The sequence below is a fragment of the Photinus pyralis genome, unplaced genomic scaffold (assembly GCF_008802855.1).
Source record: "Photinus pyralis isolate 1611_PpyrPB1 unplaced genomic scaffold, Ppyr1.3 Ppyr1.4_LG9, whole genome shotgun sequence".
Lineage (NCBI taxonomy): Eukaryota > Metazoa > Arthropoda > Insecta > Coleoptera > Lampyridae > Photinus > Photinus pyralis.
In genome coordinates this window covers 5830848-5836319 of record NW_022170878.1, presented here as the reverse complement: position 1 = coordinate 5836319, position 5472 = coordinate 5830848, and the positions used below count along the sequence as shown (strand labels likewise).

The following is a 5472-nucleotide window of genomic DNA, read 5'->3' as shown; positions in this document are numbered from 1 at the left end:
ACTTTTCGTGCCGAACGGCTTGTGGCTTATTGTCCTTAATTTTTGTGCGTGATTTTCCATCTTTCCCGCTGATTCTCAACGTAAGAGCACGGGGTGAGTTTTTAATTTACGTATTCGACAAATACCAAGTGCCAGAATCGTGTTCAAACAGTATTTACGGTGGTAGCGGTTCAAATCGCGTTCCGTTTTCCAATGGCGTCGGTTAGGTACAGCACCGCTCTAAAAAAATGCATTTTGTTCCAGGAATCGCCTCCACCCTCAGGAACGGCTTTCAAAAGGTGAGTCTACTTTCTTTATTTGATAATTAATGCATGCGCACAATTAATTAGTGTTCAAAGGACCCCTAACCACAAAAAAACCACCGATTTCTTATAGGGATGATGACGTCACGCCATGGTTTGTTTACGTTTTACGAATGGTCCTGCAACGTACGTGAATTTTTTATCCAAATACCACCCCGTTTATAACAATTTCGTGTGATACTGATACCCCTTTTCGATTAGATCGCGTTTCGCATTCGTACCTGTAATCACAAAGGTCACAAAAAAACTCCCCCAGGTGGTGACGTCGCTGCACGCAAATTTTTCCTTCACTTTGTCGCGAATCCGCGTCCCTTTCACGTGCAGACTGAGAATATTCCTCCACGTCGTCGTGGAGAAGCTGCACATTTTACAGTTAAATCCATCGGAACCGTGACGTCATTGCTTGTGGTGTGATTTCCTCGTGAAGTCACTTTTGGCAGTCGAATTCGGAGGTGATAACCAGGCCCGTAGCCAGAACGAAGTAGCAGGGGTATTTTTCTAGGTAGGGCTTAAGAAATTTTTGATAAATGCTTTCCCTGTAGCTTTTGTAAAGGAACCACCAACCGTAATTTCCAGTGGGGGCAAGGTCACATTCTAGGTGGGGCTCACCTCCTAGCTACGGGTCTGGCGACTACCCTTCACGTGTTAAATCTAGTTTCCTTTCCATTGCGTCGTGAATTCACACTCTTCACATTTAAAATCCTGCGTACCACCACAGTTTTTTTCACATTTTGATTTTTTGTCGTCAAGGGCCTCCAAATACTGATGTTCTTTTAAGTGGTGCCTCAAATTTTGATCAATCTGTGTTGTGAATTTGCACTGTTCACAATTAAATCACGGATGCTTCGAAGTGTCGGAAGAAGCGGAATCGTTTTATTTTTGTGGTGTGGTAGTCCTCTTTGTTTCTCTGCAGATCCTGTTGGATAACAAGAGGAGTTGCTTCTTCGTGTATAGTTCGACATTGCTCTCTGCGGACAAAGTGTAATTGGGGGGTTAAAAATTCAAACGAAGAAACAAAACACATAACAATATTGAACAACGATGGGTAGCAGAATTAGAACCGCCCCCTACATTTGAACCATACTCACTTTTTTTTTGATAATTCAAGTTTAATCCTCAAGTCCCCAATTTTGAGGTACTTACCCTTGAAGTTAGATTCAAAGGCTCTAAACGTGGAAGTTTCAAAATCATATTAAAATTCGGTCTCAATTGATTCTTTCACTTTCAAAATTCCCTTTCGATTTTTTAAATTTTAGACATAGCTCCAACTTCATAGGTATAAGATCTTCAATTTTGGTTTCCATTTTGAAGCCACCATTAAAAAGTAGATTAAGAAAGAACAGACGGATAACAGTTACGTCTGTAGAAAGAAAATAAAAATCAAATATGTCTTCAAAAATATTTATCTTTTCAGCTACTGGTAATTGAGACGAGGACGTCACTCTTCGAAGAGAAACTTTCTTCCACCTCTAATTGCCGTCGTTCGTCAGAAACTGCCCGAGCAGGAATGAAAACCAGTTTCGTACCTTCTTTGGTTAATGGGTTTTCTTCCCAGACGAGACTGACTTAATGAAAAGGTGAGTTTTCACTTTTCAACTAATAGAACAAGCTCCACTGAAAGCGTTTTCGGCCGAAAATACTAAAACTAAAAAAAAATGCACCTACAAGCACTTCCCTATGTTTTTTTTTGTTTGCCAAAAAGTCGCTAGGAACTGTATTTTGATAACATTTTTTTTCAATTTTCTAATGTTGAATTTCCTACCTGCTTTTTCAATTATACAGGGTGTCAATTTTAAAACTTGCAGTCCTCCATACTTTCCAAACTAAAGAAGATATTGAAAATCGCGCAAAACCGTTTCGGGGGTATCGAGGGGGAGCCAGAATGACGTTATGAACGACAACCCTCCACCCCTTAACCCCCCCCCAACCCCCTCTTCAAAAATCTTAAATGGTAACCCGATACTTGTGACACAGCGTTGGAAAGCTACTGAAAAATTCTTTCCAGTGGTATCAATAAACTCAATATTTATTAAGACAATTTAACAAAAATTTAATAATGAACAAAAAAAACTAAATGACATTGAGGGATTTGTTGATTATTTCGAATTTTTCACAAAAACCTTAAGTTTCCGTCTATTACTTCAGTGCTCGACTAAACGAACCTGCTTGTATTTTTGAATCGGTTTTGCATAAATACGTAGGAAGCAAAGGGGGCGTATGCCCCAGAAGAAATGGTCTGTAGTAACTGATTACTCCCTAATATTCTTAGTACTGCCCTGATAGTATATTGTTGAGTAGTCAATTCAATCTTCGTGTGTGCCCTGAGATGTATTCGCGCTGGGAGGTATTCTGTACCCCCCCAGACCCCCCGGTGCTACGTATTCATGGGAAAGGGACACCGAATCTCCTTATTTTCCCGAGGAGGGGGGGGGGAGGATTTATTCCATACCCCCACATCCCTCGAAACTCAGCACCTACGGTTCTTACGTTGCCATTTTGGAAAAGGGTCACCGGATCCCCCTTTTTTCCTGGGGGACCCCCGGTGCTACGTTCTGCCTCAAAGTGTTCTTTGCCCTAGGACCTTTCCGATACTACTTTGGTAAAAATCATCGAATCTCCCTTTCCTGCCGGGCATTCTATACGCCTCAGACCCAGACTCCCTGGCGCTACGTCGTTCAGGGAAGTTCATGGTAACTTTCGGGGAAAGTCATTTGAATCTTATCTTCTGAGAAGTGCTTCGACAGTTGTTGCGTTAGTCCATTCTGTAAACGTTTTTGGTGAAAAACGTATCACCGGAGGGTCTGGGCGATATGGAATACCCCCCAGAAAAAATGCTCTATAGCAAATGATGACTCAATAAACCTTTCCTTAATACTCCTAGTACTGCCCTGATCGAGTTCCTGATAGTATTGTGGAGTAGACAACCGAATCTTCGTGTGTGAATTGGGATATGTAGGCGCTGGGAGGTATTTACCTACTCCACACCCTCACACATTATGTTACTATTTTGGAAAAGGGTCGCTGAATGCTCTTTTTCCGAGGGTGGGGGGATTTCCATATCCCCAGACTTCCAGGTGCAACGTTTTGACGCAAAATGTTCAAAGCTTTAAAGATCCTTATGCTGTTTTCATGGGAAAAGGAATCTCCCTGTTTTTCCTGGGGAGTATTTATTCCATACCCTCACATCGCCCGAAGCTACGGTTAGCCTCACAAAATTCTCAGCCCCTAAGGTTCTTACGTTGCCATTTTGGAAATAAGTCACCGGGTTTCCTTTTTTTCCTGGGGGACCCCCATATCCCTTGGTGCTACGTTTGGTCCCAAAGTGTTCTTAGCCCCGAGGATTTTTCCGTTACTACTTTTTTGGGTAAAATGTTTCTATCGGATTGTGGTGCTAAGTTTGACACAAATTGTTGTGTTGGTGTTTTTTCTAAACGTTTTTGGTGAAAAACATTGTTCTGGTGTTATGGAATACCCCTCAGAAGAAATGCCCAATAGCAAATGAGATTCAATAACTTCGTCCCTAACATCTGAGAGTATTTTAGAGTAGACAACCGAATTTTGGTGTGTGCACTAAGGGGTATTGGTGCTGACGAGTATTCCAAACCCCCTAGACTCCCCACTGCTACGTTCTTTTTAGTGAAAATCGTTGAGCTTTAAAGAAATTCATGATAACTTTCGGGGATGGTCATTCGAACCTTCTTTTCCTCAAAAGTGCTGCACACAGTAAGTTTGACAACTGTGTTAATACTTTCTGTAAACGTTTTTGGTGAAAAACGTATTACCGGGGGTCTGGGGGTTATAGAATACCTCACAGAAAAAAATTCTATAGCAAATGACGACTGAATAACCTAATACCCTTAATACTGTCCTGATAGTATTGTAGAGTAGAGAACCGAATCTTCGTGTGTGCACTGCGGTGTACTGGTGCGGGGGGGGGGGAGGTTATTCTATACCCCCCAGACCACTGGTGCTACATTTTCCAGCAGAATAGTTCAACCTTTATGACACTCATGATACTTTCGGGGATGGTCATTCGAATCTTCTTTTCCTGAGAAGTGCTTCACCTTCTAAGTTCGACAATTGACGTGTTAGTGCTTTCTGTAAACGTTTTTGGTGAAGAGGGAGGTCTGAGGAGTGTGGGATTCCCTAAAAAAATTTCTGTGGATAGCACGGATACAAACCGCACACCTGCACATGCGCAATTCTGCCCTTTTATGTGTCCCAAATTTGGTTCCAATCGGTTAAGCCGTTTGGCCGGAAATGAAGGTATAGACTGACAGACAGACAGACCGACAGATCGACAGACAGATAATTGAGATGTTGTTTGATTCGAATTCCTGGTGCTTAAAAACGTGGATTTTCGTAAAAAAAGAGGGGTCATTTTTTACTCCATTGCAATACCTACCTCCCTCACTAACGTGCAGGTGGTAAAAATGATCAACAGTAAATGACGATTGTCGGATCACTTAAAAAACTTCTATTTTAGAGTTTTATATCCTTTGTCGCGCATTTTTTCTCAGAGCATTCAAATGCATCCAAATTCCTTAAAACCCTGAGCATTTTGTGACCTTACCAGAGCTTTTTTGACCCTAGAGTTTGTAGGTCGTTTTCATAAGCGACTGAGCTCCCAGACTGTTGAGGTTCACCTCGCTCTGGTGAGAAATTTACAAAAAAAAGTGTAGGAGTCCTGAAATGCGCCTAACACAATCGATAAAGCGTTTTTGGAAACGACGTTTCCCTCCTTGAAATGAATGCGCTCATATGCGCCACCGATAATAACTCTTGCGCCATTATCGTTTTTTAGAAATCCGAAAAAACATGGGGGGGGGGCAAGTGAACGTAGCCCCCCCCCCCCGTACGTATTTTGTCACTTGTAACTAGGTCACCTGATACATTTGGTTATGCGCTCAATTGCGCCACTTGAATTAAAGCTAGCGCCATTACGGTTAAGCCGTGACAAATTTTCAAAAAGTGGGGGGGCCAACTTAACGATTTTAAAAGTTATTTTTTTTTAACATCTTTTCATACGAAATTGTACTCTCAGGTATGCGCTGAAATGCGCCGTAAAAAGATATCTTTGCGCCATTATTGTTTTTTGGATATCCTTAAATATATTGGGGGGGGGGCAAGTGAACGGAATCCCCCATAACGCATTTTGCTACCGGTATTT

At 41.8% G+C, this 5472-nt stretch overlaps 1 long non-coding RNA gene across 1 annotated transcript; it reads left to right on the top strand.

Moving 5' to 3' along the window:
* LOC116180427 lies at positions 1–1788 on the top strand. The gene is made up of 3 exons (XR_004147119.1): positions 1–93; positions 244–278; positions 1717–1788. It is a non-coding gene; the product is annotated as an uncharacterized LOC116180427 (long non-coding RNA).
* The last annotated feature ends 3684 nt before the right edge of the window (positions 1789–5472 follow it).